The 18,473-nt window shown below is 36.2% G+C and overlaps 1 long non-coding RNA gene across 1 annotated transcript; it reads left to right on the forward strand.

Moving 5' to 3' along the window:
* Nucleotides 1–8,767: 8,767 nt before the first annotated feature.
* On the forward strand, nucleotides 8,768–17,369 carry LOC142176754 (uncharacterized). Its single transcript, XR_012705512.1, has 2 exons — nucleotides 8,768–9,009; nucleotides 17,166–17,369. It is a non-coding gene; the product is annotated as an uncharacterized LOC142176754 (long non-coding RNA).
* The last annotated feature ends 1,104 nt before the right edge of the window (nucleotides 17,370–18,473 follow it).

The raw sequence follows: 18,473 nt of genomic DNA on the forward strand, positions 1-18,473 counted from the left end.
GTGTGTCAAGAACAAGAAGACAACTCCATTAAGGATCAGTTTCATAATGAGTTTATGTATATCCGTAGTTGAGTTGTAATCTTGTTATTTGTTCTTCATTGTATCTCCTATTTTTCTTTCTTAGAAGCTTTGTCTTAGGAAAACCAAAAATCCATAAACTTTCGAGTTTATGTTGTGACTAGGATTAGTCATAAGTTTAAAGTCTTTGTAACTAGAAGAGTCACAAAGTGGCTTGTGGTGAGAGCATCACAAGTTAGTTAAAGTCTTTGTAATAGGGTTATTACAAAGTGGTTTGTAATAGTGAGATTGAAAGTTATTGAAGTTAAAAGCCTACAAGTGTAGGTCGTGATTTTTTGATCCCCTTGTGTGGGATTTTTCCACGTAAAAATCCCTTGTCTTCTTTACTTACAGTTTTATTAGCATTCTCAGCTTAACCTCATAGAGGACCGGGTACTCTGCTGTTTGGTGGACTCATACAAACTAACAGGAATTCCCATAGATGGCGCCAAATTATTTGACCAAAAAATATAATAACTTCAGATCTATAATCAACCTATGTTGATGATGTAGAATAGTGTCGGAACAGGTTTAATGTAATGTGTATTTAATGTTTCAAGGTCAATAATGGGATGAGAATATCAAGCATTAAATAACAATAAATGACACTAAATGTAAATAAGGAGAATGATTCACCCAATATTAAATGAGGTGGATGATTCGTCTTTCTGACAATAATGAATGGCAAATAACTATGAGAATATTGGAGACTTTCTCGAATCTGATGGGAACAGTATAGAATAATCAACAAAATGAATCTCTTTGGAAAGGTGATATTTGTATTTATCTAGAGAGTATGCTTTTCAAGAGAGTTCTTATCAGAGAATAGTACATGCCTATCACCTGATCACCATTTCTATTTATAAGAGACATACCCTTGATTAACCCTAAAAGTACAAACAGAAGGAATATTCAATGGAGTATTCCCTCAAAAACCATGTTACCTCAATAGCCATTACTGCTCCTTCTGACACTTGACCTCGGCCACGATCGACTGTTCGGCAATGAGTTCCATTAGTCATTAGTCTACCTCGCCAAATTACTTTTAATAATATCACTTCGTGTCGTATCTTTAGTCAGATTTTGACCCATACAATGGCAAGACTCTTCGACAAGCTTGGAAAAGATACAAGAAGCTACTCAGAGGTTTCCCACATCATTGTCAGACTGATGAGGTGTTGGGTCACACTTTCGTTGATGGGTTGGACGAGGCATCAAAGATAAATATTGACTCAGCATGTGGGGGCATGGCAAGACCGTATAGTGAGATCCAGATCCTGCTAAGCAATTTCACTACTAATGATAATAATTGGCAAGGAGATGGGAACCACGAAGATCACTTAAACAAAGACCAGTAGGTGTGATCGAGCTTGATGATTTCTAAGCCATGAGGGTAGATATAGCGTGATTAGCAAATCAGATGAATAAAATGAAATGCACCAAGAACAACATATGTAGCATGTGCAACATATGGCTACTTCCTGTGAGTTATATGGTGAATGTCATACAAGTGACATATGCCTCGTGAATTTTGAATCCAGAATCCATCTACTATGTGGGGCAACAAGCTAGGGGTCGATGAATCAAAATGCTCAATATGGTAACACATACAATCCGAACTGGAGGAATCATCCTAACTTCTCTTGGGGTGAAAATTAGAATATCAGGCCTCAAGCTAATTATAATTAGCCACCTAAACCCTTACAACAAGCAGAAGAGAGTTTGATTGACATGATGAAAAAGCTCTTGCTAGACAATCAGAAAGTTATGGCTGAGAATCAACAATTGCGCACAGAGTTTAGAAATCTAGAGAGGCAGTTTGGGAAAATGGCTAACAATCAGAATATTAGACCTGCTAGAGCTCTCCCAAGTGATACAGAAAAAAATCCTCAAGTCAATGCAGTGATGTTGAGAAATGGGAGAGAGTTGGTAGAAGTGCCTAAGAAGAAAAAGGAGCAGTCTGGGCTCGAAGATGAAACAGTGCCAAAACCTGTAGAGGTAGATGAGAGAAACAAAATAGAGTCTGAGCAAATATCAGAGAGGGTGCCACCCCCTTTTCCTCAAAGATTGAGAAATAAGAATGATGACCACATATTTCACAAATTTCTAGATATGCTGAAGCAGATACACGTGAACATCCCTTTGGTGGACATGCTCCGTGAGGTCCTAAAATATGAAAAATATATTAAGGATATAGTGGCAAATCAAAAGAGGTTAACTGAGTTTGAGACTGTCACACTTACTGAGGAGTGCACTTCCAGGATTGAACATAAGCTTCCACAAAAGCTTAAGGATCCGGGTAGTTTTACCATCCCCGTGAGGATTGGTGAAATTGATGTGGGTAGAGCCTTGTGTGATTTGGGTGCAAGTATCAATCTGATGTCGTTGTCAGTGTTCAAACAATTGGGTTTAGGAGCTCCGAGACCCACCACGGTGATACTACAGTTAGCTGATAGATCTTATGTTTATCCTGAGGGGTAACTGAGGACGTCCTGCTGCAGATAGGGAAGTTTATTTTCCCTCCAAATTTTGTCATCCTGGATTACGAGGCTGATGAGTTAGTTCCTATAATCTTGGGACGACCTCTCCTGGCCACTGGAGATGCAATTATCAAATTTCGAGAAGATAAGATTGTTACACCCCATATTTTCGTACGTGAAAGTACGTCATAAGTAAATTGATGGAAGATCGGAAATGAGCCATTACATCCCGAATTTTTGTATGTTAAAGTTTCGTCGTAAATTAATCGACGTAAGTTCGGGAATGAGATTATTTTAAGATTATAAGCATTATGTTATTTCAAACAAGTGATGAGTAAATTCGTGAAGGTAAGAGGGTAAGCAAATCAAAGAAAATAAATTTCGTCAAAGTTTGTCGAGTTGAGGATAAAATATGATCCGAGCTATAATACTTGATATTTATGGACTAGTACCATACAAGGTACCATATGACCAAGATAGTATGGTGAAGTATATTAAAAATAAGTAAAATTTTTAGTAATTTGAGATAATTCTTAATTATATGGGTAATTGATTAATTATCGGGTAGCGGGATATTACTTAATTACTTAACAAATTAGTAGATAAAGATTTAAAATCCTCACCCCACTCCACCCCACCCCACGTGGTAGCAAGCCAATTCTTAACCAAATTACTCTTAGTCATTTTGTCTAGGTGGCAAGTAATGGCAAGTAATGTGTTAATAAGAAGACACATCATTTCTAATATTTTACTTATAAAAGTAATGTGTTAAGTACAAAAAGAGAATTTGCAGATTCGTAGTATACTAGGTATGAATTGTCCTTATACGTGCACAATTCGTGAATGATTCATTAAGTGGTCAAGATATGTGAAAATAGTTGGTCGTTACACAGCGAATCTTGATTAGCCATAAATCATGAATACCAAGTTTTTATTCTCAAAAAGACACTACCATCAGACGTTAGAATTTTCCTACAAAGTTTTCAACGAAATTCTTGCAACCAAGCAATTCCAACGAGAATTGTTAGAACCGTAGCAACGCAAAATTTTGCGGTTCTAAAGGAGTACGATGCAATCTTTTTCAAGAATATTATATGAATTTTTCCCTACTCCAGGTATGTTAAGGATATCACTTCTTTCTTTTTGGAATGATCCATACGACACAAGCAAAACGAGCAAATGCACAACTTTCATAAATTACTCTATTTGTAGAAACGATAGAGATGTGTATATTCTTATTCTCCCATATGTCATATTATTCTATCATATGTTCATGGGTTTCAAAAATACGTAAGTTGGTAAAGTTTATTTCATGATATTAATCAGAGGCATAATGGTCTTATGACGTACTGAGAGATTTTATTAACGTATTTCATATATGGGTGTTTAACGGGTGGGCCGGACTGGGTAGGGAAATTTAGTACCCGTACGGGTTATGGTCCGGGCCGGTTAAGGGTTGGGACATACCGGGTTTAACGGGTTCGGGTTCATCCGGGTAAAAATTGAACCGTAAGGGTTACGTGTTCATGGGGCCGGGCCGGGTTTGTGTTATTTTTAATTTATTTTTTTTTGTATTTTGTATAACTATTGTAAGTTATATTAATATAAAGTAAAAATATAAATAATACAATGAAGATGGGAAAAAATTGCATTTATAAAGTGCTACATTTATTTCAAAATTCAAACTTACAAATTGAAAGGTTTACATATAACAAGTAAATTAACCAAAAAAGAGTAAATTCAAAGGTTTTGCATTGCCTTAGTAAGTTCTTCATAATCGATATGAACTGAGTGACCTTCTTCTGGAGTGTTAAATACGGGTGGGTTACCATGTGTTAATATATCTCCAAGTTCCTCGTATTTGGCGTGAAAGGAATTCATCAGATTAGCAAAAAGAACTACGATGATGACACGACCTGCAGAGAAATTTCAATACACATGCACATACAAGGGAGATCAAAAAATAAATGGCAGTCAATATTGAAAGGCTTGAATCATTATCCATATGCTAGAATGATGGCTCAATTTGTTAGAAGTGTAATTAGTATAGTTTTATCTTGTTTTCTTATTTTTGGAGGTGGATAGTCCGCATCTGCCTGGTTCTGTAAAAGACAGTTTTTGATGAAATGGAAAGTTTGTTTAATCAAAAAAAAAATGAAAAAAAGTGAATTTAGTTTCAAGCTCTGAGTCAGAATTAATAACCTCAATTTCAAAAGTCACCACTTAATTCCAGTTCTTCGACACTAATTCACTTGTTTTTGCTGAACCGCCAATTTTTGTGATGCAACAATTAACTACGGACGGGAGCGTGGAATGCACCTTTTCAAAATAACTACCTACTATAGTTTGTAATATACTTAGAACTCTAAGCAATCAAAATATTGTATGTGACACTCCAATTAACACTGTCTGCCTGTCTATGGGGATACCTAACCCTAATGTCTTCACAAGTGACACTACGGGTTGTAATATGTTAAACTCTTTTTAGTAAGTAGTATATAAATCCTATTAGTGCTAAAAAAAATCACTTGTATTGATACAAATCTAGCTAAAGATTGTCAAATGAACTAATCTAGTCACAATCTAAGTATTTGAAGAATTAATCCAAAATGTCAATCAACTAATTCAATCAAATTCTTTGACAACAATCTCAAACCTAGATTCAACTATCAAATTAATATGAAAAGTACAACAAAAGTATAAAAAGAATAACAATTAGTTGCCCCAAATAAATTAAAAAGTGCATACTAATCCTACAACCCTAAATGGGAAAAAAGAAGAAAAAAATTGAGGGAAAGAGAGAAGGGTGTCACCGGAAGCCGGAGAGATGAGTGTCGCCGAAGAACGGGAGGCCGAAGCACTGAGCTGCCTGGGGGAGGGGGTTTTCCAGAGAGAGAGAAAAGAGAAAAGGAAGATAAGTGAGAAAGAAAAAAGAAAGGGGTCCGAGGGGATTTTTAAAAAAATCCGACCGAATTGGTCGGAAATTTAAATACGTTTAAAAACTTCGACCGATTCGGTGGCAAACCCAGTCAACAAAGTCAGGCCTTATTTTAATGAATATCTGAGATGGAATCTGTTGCAGCTTTTTTTTTCTATTTATCCGACCGTTCGGACGCTAACGTACTAAAACGATATTTCCGCCAAAATTTGTGACGGAATATCTGCCGTAAACATTAATAAAATTTGAAAAATATTATTTTAGGCCATTTTCGACCGATTCCGACGGAAATTTTCGATTACTTTTTTCGGTCAAAATATTTCATTTGGAAATGGGTTATTTTTTAATAGTACGTGGAGAGAATTGAAGGCCACTAAGAAGTCTAATGTGTGCTAAATATTTGAAGGTCACATAAAAGAATACTTATTTTATTTCGATTTCATTATTCCTATGAAAAGCTTCATAGATGATTTTGGATTCTTAAAGGTTTTATGATTTAATTTGAAAATATCTTCATCAACAATAATATACTCAGTGTGATTCCACAAGTGAAATCTGGGGAGGTTAGAGTGTACACAGGTAGAGTACACAAACTTTACCCCTATCTTGTGTAAAAATATATATAATTTTCAAATAACTTCCGTGGTTATTCGTTATTCGGTTTTCATGTATGTGGTTGTGGTTGAGATATATCATGTGGTTTGGTTCGCTCAAGTCGTGTGTCGAGTGGCAGTCAAATGGATTTGGATCGTGACATGTTTCAGCTTCTAGGACAATTAGAGTTGGAGTATAGAAGAAATATGTTATGTGAGTGCTGGGAGAGTTAGAGTTGGTAGAAGATTGGGAGAACCATTACCTGTGGCTAGGAAGGAATAACATATGCGTTGAAGGACAAAAATAGCACATGCTTTTTGTTGAGGAAAAAAGACTAGCTAGATGACTTCAAAATGTATACTTTTGGTGTAGGAATAAAAAGGATAGAAAATGCATGCTAGTATTGATTTTTTGAAGCTTTTCATGAGGATGAACCAGTGGTAGCAATACGGTAACTTTGACCTATTTCTTGATTTTCATGGACATGGACCTCCACAAAACTATTGATTGGAAATAACTGAGAAAACGAAAAAAACTAAAGTGAGGTGCGCACCTGATGAGCACGTTCTCAGTAACGCTCCAAATAACGCCCAGAGCAACGGAATACTTTAAATATTTTAACCATTTTGCAATAACTGCAAGGACAAGATAGTGACAGAATTTACCATGGTAAGCAATTCTGGGTTGGGATGGACCATGACGGCTTTACGGCTATCTGCCCTACACAATGAGCAGACAATTGCTTTATAAATTTAGGATAAAACATGAGGTTAAGGGTGCCAATTGAGTAGGCCGGATCCGATATGGGCAGGTTGAGAACGGGCTAGACAAGATGTATAAAATATCCGATACACCCATATTTAATACGAATGAAAAATAAAGTGAGTCATAAATAATATGGATAACCATGTTATTCATGGGTTCTTCAATATGGTAATTGTTGGAAGAATTTCTTGACTCAATATACATCAATTCAAGGGCAAAAAAACTTTCCCATAAACATGCAGCTTTTGCCATAGCAGTTACTTCACGTAAATACCCATTTTGGATATACATTTTTTTTCCTCTTTTTGAGTGGATAATATGAGTTAGATAGAAATTCAACAAAGTTAATTATCCCATACGTTCTTAACTGGGTGGGTTAGATGGTTACTCAAATATTTTATCCATTTTGCCAGCTCTACTTGAGAGAGCGCATATATTCCACTATTCTATAAGAGAGAGTTAGCAGTCAACATGCCTGCTTATTGTGAGGACATTTCTGGAATTTCATTGTTTATCTACTTTCAAGCTACTGTACATGAAGCTTTATCACCTGTACATATTTTCTGATCGTGTGGGGGCCACCTCAATTCCCATGCCACGTGTCTAGGTAGATTTTGAAATTGCCACTTCCTATCATGTGGACCCCTCTTTTAATGTTTCAATGTCACAATTAATATTTATTTATACCCTTGAATTATCACTTTTACTTTAAATGACGTTGGTGTTTGTATAAATTTGTGAACTTTGAGAACCTTCTAACTGTTCCAAGAGTATCGAATGGCTGATGTAAACATTTTCAAGTATTATCAAGCAAGCTACGATATATATAAACTGAAGTGATAAGCCGGCAAAGTTCAATAGTTTAAAATGAAGTATTTCATGCTACGTAATTAGCTTGGTGCAAATTTACTGTAATATTGTTGGATGATTAGTTCTTCACAATAATATGGAAGACATATTTCCTAATCAAACAGAGGAAGAATATTTTACATTATGCTAATAAATTTACAAACATTAAGCAAAAACTTAGAAGTTTTTACAGAGGAATTAAGACGAAAAGAATGATTTAATTGGGATTCAAGGGCATTGATGGATCTGTTAAAAGAAAAAGCAAACAATAAAAATATTAAACTATATGCCTTAACTTTTGAAAAAAGGATATTTTCATTACAAAAAAAAGTAGGGTACGGGGTAAAATTATTATATAAATAGATCGGATAAATATTAAAATAAAATTATTTAGTAATAAAAAGGGCAAGATAAAAAATTTAAAAAAAAAGGTAACTACGCACTCAGATCAAATCGATCGTTCTATAATGTGTCACTTTTCTTCATTATGTAATCAAAAAAATTTAACGATACGATATAATAAAATTAAAGTAACAATCAAAATAAATTTTGTATTTGAGATAACAATACGATACATTATAATAAGTAACAACCATCAAAACAAGTTATTAATGTTGGATCTTAATCACATTTTATTATATACCCCCTTTCTCTCAAAATAAAGGGTCTAACAAGTTATGTATAATAATCACCACGGTTCAAATTCAAAATTTAACAAGTATTCAACCAATACTTGATTGAGGCTAAAGAAAAAAGTATTTGAAGTTGTAATTTGGAAAGAAAAAAAGTGTTTTCAAGTTAAGTTATGTTTGGACATAAACTTAACATAAAAAAATTTATTGATAATTTGCGCCAAAAATTGCATTTATTTCGCTTAAACAAAAAAAATTAATATTTCACTAACGTTAACTTAAATTGCGATTACATTTCTCAATCATACTCAAACTTATAGAATATAAAGTTAAACTATTAATTCACTTAAGTTGTGTTAGTTTACTTGAACTTGGGCCCGAGCACGGGTCATCCTTACTAGTAACTAGATAAACGAGTACCTTATCCGCATTGGCGAAGGAACAGACAGACGTTCAGTCAAATCCGTAACCAATTCCTACAAGCAGATCTAAACCAGCAAATAATAAATTAATAATCATATCAAAGGGTAAGCTAACAAAATTTAGCGAAACGCACCGGAAAGCCATACTTCTCGAAACAAAGGCACCTACAGACGCTCTCCAAGCTGAACTGCTAGCATTAATGGCTGGACTAGAACTCTCCTTCACAAAAAATCTCTCTTCCACTTCCACTGTAGTGGAAACAGATTCACAGGTATTATGTAACTTATTTAATGACGAACAACTTCGCTACTCACATCTTCTTCATGACTATAGTTTTCTGTGAGCGTTATTGTGTTAAAACAAAAAATCAGAAAATTGTTAGAAGAATAAAGAAATGTATAAAATAGTAAAGAATCAGAAATATTCCGAGTCCACAATTTTCTTATGCGTCCTTAAGGAATTTTAGCCCCCTCACACATTGCCAAGGTAATGAATTAAATCCTCCCAGGATAAAACGGAATAAACCTTCCTGCAACAGTGGCAATACAAACTGCAGGATACCAACGAACTCAAAGAACGGAGCAAAATCACACTTACAAATTTAAGAGAGAGAGACTGCGAATTAGGATGCAGTATATTCAGAAAATAAGAAGTTCTAGAGTGTTTTTTCGTGTCTAGAAGATGCAGCCTTGCCTCAGAATTTATAAGCAAATATCAGAAGAGATGTCTGGAAAGGTGCCTTTTCAGAAAATACGCGGCCTGCCGCGGTTCTACCGCGATCGCGGCAGAACCGTGGCCAGTGAGGCCCTCTGAACTTTCAGCAGAGTTCTGGCGTAGTTTCAGCAGTGATTTGGCATTTAATTAATTATTAAATAATTAAATAAATTTTGTCCAAAAAATAATCTTATCGATCGATTGACAAATCCGAAGTCGAAGTCGAAGCCGAAGCCGAAGCCGAAGCCGAAGCCGAAGCCGAAGCCGAGCCGAGCGAGCGACGACGACGGCGCGAGGGTTCATTCTCTTCAACTCTTTTTAAGAGCTTTAAGAAGTGAATCTATATATAAGCACACAAATGTGATTGTCCCTCACCAATGAGGGACAAAGTGCAAGACAAAAGTTCACTTCTTCAAATTTTCATTTTCCCTCCATTTTATTTCCCTCCATTTCCAATTCACACTTCTTCTACTTTAAAGCCCAATGGCTTAAAGTCCAACAATCCCCCACATGAATGGGAATGGCTGTATCAAGAAAGATCATAGATGAAAGCTATGTGATTTTGCAAGTAAGGATTAATTACATCTGGATAAGTAGGTTTCCCTTTGAACTTTCCGTAGTGAACATATGTCGGATATACTCGGTCAATCGGTAGATTTGATATCTTTGAACCGTCGAACTTTAGTGTATACCTAGACAGCCATATGTCACACAACCAACCCTTAACCGTCTTTTGGTTCTCATTGTTGTGTTCGTTTTAGCCATGAACACCGCCTGGTTTCATAAGTGCGTAGAGAATTGGCCTTACAGAATTCTCATTGAAGCGGCTTCTACTTCACACTTACATAGGTGATTCCTAAATGTGTAATCCTTTAGATTGACACTATTTGATAGATACCTCATCAAACGTTGGTAATCATTAAAGAACGTGTAAAGTTCTATCCTTGTTACTGAATATTGTCTTCATCGCGAGAATGGACCAAAGATTTTATTTTGACAATGTTGAACCGGTCAATCACAACTTTGTTTGAGCTCCTTGAACCTAGATCTCGGAACATCCAAATTTCTAGGTAGAGTTACCGCCATGTTGACTTGTCCTCGGCCATAGTCCCATTCCCTTAGATGATTTCTCAACTCTCTCTCTAGTTAAGCCTTTTGTAAGTGGATCCGCAACATTATCCTTTGATCTTACATAATCAATAGTGATAATTCCACTAGAAAGTAGTTGTCTAACGGTATTATGTCTTCGTCGTATATGACGAGACTTTCCGTTATACATAACGCTCTCTGCCCGTCCTATTGACAGCCTCACTATCGCAATGTATGCAAATAGGAGCCAAAGGTTTTGGCCAGAACGGAATGTCTTCTAAAAATTCCGAAGCCATTCAGCTTCTTCACCGGCTTTATCCAATGCTATAAACTCTGATTCCATTGTAGAGCGAGCGATACATGTCTGTTTGGAAGAATTCCAAGATACTGCTCCTCCACCAACAGTAAACACATATCCACTTGTGGACTTTGTTTCTAATGAGCCGGTTATCCAATTAGCATCACTATATCCTTCAATAACCGCAGGATATTTATTGTAGTGCAAAGCGTAGTCTTGGGTATACTCCAAATATCCCATAACTCGTTTCATAGCCACCCAGTGATGCTTGTTGGGATTACTTGTGAATCGACTAAGTTTACTTATTGCACAAGCTATATCGGGTCGTGTACAGTTCATGATGTACATTAGACTTCCCAACACACGAGCATACTCCAATTGAGATGTACTTTCGCCTTTATTCTTCATAAGATGATGGTTTAAGTCAATTGGAGTCCTTGCACTTCTAAATTCCAAGTGTTTGAATTTTTCAAGTACCATTTTCACGTAATGTGATTGAGACAAAGCTAGACCTTGAGGAGTCCTCTGGATTTTAATTCCTAGAATTACATCGGCAACTCCTAAGTCTTTCATATCAAACTTACTAGCAAGCATACGCTTAGTAGCTTGAATGTCGGCAATGTCTTTGCTCATTATTAGCATATCATCAACATATAAGCAAACAATGACTACATGATTTTGAACGTTCTTAATGTAAACACATTTATCACATTCATTAATCTTAAAACCATTTGACAACATTGTTTGGTCAAATTTCGCATGTCATTGTTTGGGTTCTTGTTTTAGTCCATAAAGAGACTTAACAAGTCTACACACCTTCTTTTCTTTTCCCGGAACCACAAACCCTTCAGGTTGGTTCATGTAAATTTCTTCCTCAAGATCACCATTTAAGAAGGCTGTTTTTACATCCATTTGATGGATTTGAAGACCATACAAGGCGACTAACGCTATTAGCATCCGAATAGATGTAATTCTTGTTACCGGCGAGTATGTGTCAAAATAGTCAAGACCTTCTCGTTGTCTAAATCCTTTGACAACAAGTCTTGCCTTGTATTTTTCAATAGTACCATCATCTTTCATTTTCTTCTTGAAAATCCATTAAGAACCCAACATTTTGTTACCCGTAGGAAGATCAACCAATTCCCAAGTATGGTTGCTCAATATGGATTCTATTTCACTATTGACAGCTTCTTTCCAATATTGTGCCTCTGAGGAAGACATTGCTTCCTTGAAGGTACGAGGCTTATTTTCTAACAAGAAAGTCAAAAAATCTGGACCGAATGAAGTAGATGTCCTTTGACGTTTACTTCTTCTCGGATTTTCCTCATTAGGCATACCATCTGTTGTTTCCTCCCAAGGTCGTTTTGACTTTTGGAAGGTCACTTCACTTTCCTTTTTATACGGATAAATAGTTTCAAAGAATTCAGCATTATCTGATTCTATTATCGTATTAATGTGAATCTCAGGATTTTCTGATTTATGAACCAGAAAACGATATACTTGCTATTGGTTACATATCCAATAAACACACAATCAACCGTTTTTGGACCTATCTTAACCCTTTTAGGTTTAGGAACTTGTACCTTAGCTAAACACCCCCACACTTTGAAGTATTTCAAGCTAGGCTTCCTTCCTTTCCACTTTTCATAAGGAATGGACTGTGTTTTACTATGAGGTACACGGTTGATTATCCGGTTAGTTGTAAGTATAGCTTCCCCCCACAAGTTCTGTGGTAAGCCAGAACTTATTAGCAATGCATTCATCATCTCCTTCAACGTTCGATTCTTCCTCTCCGCAATTCCATTAGATTGTGGAGAGTAAGGGGCAGTTGTTTGGTGAATAATGCCATTTTCCAAACAAATTTCTTTAAAAGGAGATTCATATTCGCCACCCCTATAACTTCTTATCATTTTGATCTTTTTGTTTAGTTGCGTTTCAACTTCACTCTTGTATTGCTTGAAAGCATCAATTGCCTCATCTTTACTATTAAGTAAATAAACATAACAGTATCTCGTGCTATCGTCAATAAAAGTAATAAAATACTTTTTCTCACCGCGAGATGGTATTGACTTCATGTCGCAAATATCTGTGTGAATTAAGTCTAAAGGACTTGAATTCCTTTAAACAGACTTATAAGGATGCTTAGCATACTTTGATTCCACACATATTTGACATTTGGAATTAATGCAATCAAATTTTGCAATACTTCTAGATTTATCATCTTCCACAATGTTTTGAAGTTTACGTGACCTAAACGCGAATGCCATAAAGTGTTTGACTCAAGTAAGTAAGAAGAAACATTCACTTTATTGATAGGAACTGCTATTACATTTAGCTTAAAAAGGCCCTCATTTGGGTAACCTTTTCCTACATATACATCGTTCTTACTAAGTACAACACTATTAGAAACAAAAATACATTTGAATCCATTCTTGACAAGAAGTGAGGTAGACACAAGATTCTTGCGAATTTCTGGAACATGGAGGACTTGGTTTAGAGTCACTATTTTTCCCGACGTCATCTTCAACGCAATCTTGCCAACTCCTTCAATTTTGGCCGTAGATGAATTTCCCATGAAGATTGTCTCGTCGGGACCTGCGGGGGCATAAGAAGAAAATAACTCCTTGTTAGCACACACATGGCGGGTGGCTCCAGAATCTATCCACCATTCTTTCAGATTTCCTACCAAGTTGCATTCAGACAACATGGCACACAAGTCTTCCATTTCATCTTCAACCATGTTGGCTTGATTCTTTTTCTTCTTATCAGTCTTTGGCGCACGGCAATCCACTGCCTTATGCCCAGTTTTTCCACAATTGTGGCAATTACCCTTGAACTTCTTCTTTCTTGGGTAATTCTTTGGTCCAGAAGCCTTCTTCCTTTTCTTATTTTGTGGTGCCTCCTCAATAATGTTTGCCCCCACAATTGTTGAGTTTCCACGTGACTTCTTTTCAGCATTTTTGTTGTCTTCTTCTATCCTCAGACGAACAATCAAGTCTTCTAGTGTCATTTCCTTCCGCTTGTGTTTAAGATAGTTCTTAAAATCCTTCCACAACGGAGGTAATTTCTCAATGAAAGCAGCGACTTGAAAGGCCTCATTTATGACCATACCTTCAATAACAAACTCATAATTAGTAATAAGATAAATCTTATTAATAAAATTATTGACTCGGGTCATACCTTCAGCTAGGAGGTCATGCACAATGACTTGTAATTCTTGGACTTGAGTTATGACTGACCTAGTGTCAATCATCTTGAAATCCAAAAACCTTGTAGCCACGAACTTCTTAAGTCCGGCATCCTAAGTCTTGTACTTCTTCTCAAGTGCATTCCATAACGCTTTTGAAGTTTCCATGACACTATAGACATTGTACAAGCCATCTTCCAAACAACTCAATATGTAGTTTTTGCACAAGAAATCAGAATGTTTCCATGCTTCAGTTACAACAAGTCGTTCATCATCCGGAGTATTCTCAGCCATGACCGAAGGATCCTCCTTGATGAAACGTTGCAAACTCAACGTAGTAAGATAGAAGAGCATCTTCATTTGCCAGCGTTTGAAGTTGTAAGCACGTGATTTTTGCCCTATGTGAGAAATACTCCCAAAAGTTCAAAATAAAACATTTTTCCTTTGTGTGCAATTTTGAGAATTTTCGTGGCATTTTCGATAATTATTTGTATTTGTCCATGCATGTTTATTTGTTAAATTAATAAAAAATACAAAAATATGTCGCATTTGCATTTAGGATTTAATTCTACAATTAGGAGCAATTAAGTTTGTTTTTACAAGAACAAAAAAAATCATAAAAATAATGTACGTTGCATTTTTAGCATTTAATGTCCAAATTGTGTGATTTTATCGTAATTGCTATTTAATTGTGTGTTAATTGTTATTGAGAGTTAATTTGCACTTTTATAAATTAGTTTAGTTCTATAGGATAATTTAGAATTTTTAGAATTTAGTTTTAGTTTAAGAAAAAATAAAAGAAGAAAAAAAGAAGCATTGGAAATAAGAAGAAAATCGGATTGGGCCACCTTTTAAATTAAATCAACCAGGCCCAAACCAGATAACCCCTTAACCAAACCCCTACCGGGTCAATCCGACCCGGTCCGCCCCATAACCCAAACAAACACCCCCTTCTTCCGTTTTTCATTTTTTGAAAAAACCTAACCTAAAAAACCTAAAAAACACCCCCCCCCTCTTCTTCTCCTTACCCCAAACAAACCCTCCTCCCATGGCTGCCATCGCTGCATCTGCTCCCCCTCACGCCATCCATGGCTGCCCCCTCACCACCATTTACTCCGTCGCCATTGACGCAGCAGCTGACCCGTCTTCATCTTCTCCGTTGAGCTCCAGCCAGCTTCACCTGCTGCTTCTTCAAACACCATCTTAGATCCCTCCCCACTTGAACCCTAATGTCTCCGTCTCCCCATACTCTCAAGAAACATCCCAGCGGCAAGTCCCTTTTTCTCTCTAACGTTCCTCGTTTCTCGCTGCCATCGCCGATCGCCAGCTTCCTCCGCCCAAGTTCCACCTGAAACGCGCCATTTCTGTCGTTCAAACGGCCATCCTTACTACCTCATCGTCCAGCCACTCCAACCCTCAACCAAACGAACCAGTCCATCGCCACCTACAACTTCCCGCCACGACCACCCATACCCACGACGAACAGCAGTCGTGAAACAACTCCAAACGCCAGCTCTACTGTCACGTCTTCAACACCCCAAGTCGCCGGAAAAACCAGCAACGACCACTCCACATGAGCAACCACCATCGCTTCTGCTACGTCCAGCCATGAACTCGATCGTCACTGCATCAAAAACGAAAATGGGTTGAAAACAGTGATGTTTGTTCAGGCGCGTCGAGTTTCCGTTCGAACCCGGACTTCAAACTAGTAGGTTTCCGTTCTTTTTTCTTTTAGTTTTCGTTTAGTAAATTCATCTTCCGCTCCTTTTCTTCTTTCCATGATTATGTTCTTGTTCCGATAGGTTGGTTTGAATTCGAACCCAGATCTTTGTTTGAGTTAGATTTAATTCGTGTTCATTTTTTATTTGAAGTTCGTTAGTTTTTCATCAAGTGATTTAATGTGAGTGTTTATGTGTTGGTCTTTAGTTTTTGATTTAGTTTGAATCATTTATCTTGGTTGTAATGTTGTTAGATTTAATTTGAAGTTCAATTGATTATTGAGTTTAGTGATTTGAATCTACTTGTTTGTTATGTTCAATTTGTTACTGTTATTGAATCTGAAAATATGTTTGTTGTTAAAAATATTGTTCAATCAAAATAATTTCAGTTGTTTCTTTATTGTTCATCATATGGTTTGGTTCCCTGAATCCTTAGTCTTTGTTTTGATGATATTTGACATTATCTGAGTTTCTAGCTTAAATTTGTTGATGAAATTTGATTAGGAATTGGTTATAGCTGCTGTAATTGGATCGTTGATTAGGTGAATTGGTTATAGCTGATATGGTTTTTGGTACAGATTGAAAGGGATGGGGTAGAATGGTAATTTCAGTAGTTTCAGGGGCATTTTCGGGATTTTAAATTTTAAAAAATGATTAACTTGAGTGTTCTGTCCACTAAGTACTAATAATATTAAATTAATACATTTTTTAATACATGGTGGGGGACAAGACAAGTGGTAGTGGGAATTAATATATTTGTTTAATATAGTGTGGGACAAAGCATGCGGTAGTGGGGAATAAGGGAATTAAATAAAGAAAAGATATGTGTTAGTGGGAATTAATATTTGTTTAATATAGTGGAGGACAAAACATTAAGTAGTGGGATTCAAAAGGGGGATGGGTAGAAGATGGTGGAATTTAATTTAAATGCTTCAAGTTTGGCTATAAGAAAGAGGAGCTGGACACAAGATTCGGGGGGGATTTTTGAAAAGAATTTTCTGAATATTAAGGGGGGATTCTCTGAACATTAAGAGAGATTTGAGGATTTTCGGAACAGAAAAAAACATTCTGGAAATCTAAAGAGAGAGTAGTATACACCCGATATACAATCTGCATACACTAGATATACAGAGGGGTCAGAATTTAAGGGTTAAACATTAACTGGTCTTTCAATCTAAAAAAGGTTCACTTTGTTTCTGCCCGTTGATTGTTGTTGGTGTTTCTGAATTTTTATTTGGTTTGTTCCTTGAGTTTGGTTGGTTATTTGCTATTACTTCACTGGTTATTGCTGGATTTTTTGCTTGATTTTAAAATCTGTCACTGGTTTCTCGTTGCTGGTTGTTACTGGTTGTGGGGTGTTGCTGTTGTTGTATGCTACTGCATTTCTGCTGATCTTCCTCTCCTTTTGCTTCCAATATCAGGTACACAACTGACATGCTGGTTACTGTAAGCTGAAACATGAAGCATGAATACAAATAAAGAGTTGAAGTTTTAATTTGATTTAGTTTTGTTACTGATTGTACTTAGGACATTCTATACACTACTGTTTTCGTAAAAAATTTCTGTCATTTCTGTATAACTGGACAGTGTTATAGTAATGTAGTCAATAATGTCCCGTTGTTTTAGTTTGGTTATTAGGTAGTATAAGTTCAAATTCATGTTAAATAAAACCAGGCCAGTACACTGTTTTAATATCATGGCAATTTAGCTCCAACAATCAATTGTTTGAATTTAGGATTAAAACTAGACCCTTAAGTTACTTCATTCCAATTAATTGCTCTTTCTAAAACTTGCATGTAACTTGCTTAGTTAGATACTATCATCTTATATCTCTGTAAGTACAAAAATTGTGAACATGTGTAGAAATAATTAACTAGGCCTAATATTGGAATAAGACGGCCCAAGTCAAGTTTAATACTACATGCGGTGAACCTGGGCCCACGTTGGCCAACGGGCTGTCCATATTGTGTTTACATTCTAATTTAACAAATTGTGTTCGAAACCCGACTATAACAACTCGTAAGCATGTAAATAAATTAGGACCTTTTCTCTTTCATTTTTAGAGACAAATTTAATAGAAAAAATGTAGGCACTTTAGGATTATCATTTTAAAAAAAATAAATGAGATGAGCCTCGTCCAATAAAACGCACAAGTTGCGGGGCTCTCAATAAATGGTTAATAATTAATTAGACTTCGGATGAGCCGTTTTAGCAAGATTTCACGGCCTTCTCAAAAATAATAATGCGATAGTCGCTTTAGGCGCGTCTTTAATAATTTACTTTCTTAAACCCGGGTGCACATTTATGTGACCCAAATCCAAATCTCAACAAAGTCGAAATGTGTCTCTAACCACGGGTGTATTGATGTGACGTGGTTTGAGATGTGTTTTCACGACGTTGCAATTCTCGTTGAAAAATAACAATAATAAAAGCGGTAAAAAGTTTAAATTTGCACATAGGTTCAATATGAATAAAAAATCAGATAAATAAGCCAAATATGACAGTTGAGCGACCGTGCTAGAACCACGGAATTCGGGAATGTCTAACACCTTCTCCCGGGTTAACAGAATTCCTTATCCGGATTTCTGGTGCGCAGACTGTTAAACAGAGTCATTCTTTTCCTCGATTCGGGATTCAACCGGTGACTTGGTACACCATAAATATCCCAAGTGGCGACTCTGAAAATAAATAAATAAATCTCGTTTCGATTGTCCTTTAATTGGAAAAAC

This window comes from Nicotiana tabacum, chromosome 22, assembly GCF_000715075.1.
Source record: "Nicotiana tabacum cultivar K326 chromosome 22, ASM71507v2, whole genome shotgun sequence".
NCBI classification, from domain to species: domain Eukaryota; kingdom Viridiplantae; phylum Streptophyta; class Magnoliopsida; order Solanales; family Solanaceae; genus Nicotiana; species Nicotiana tabacum.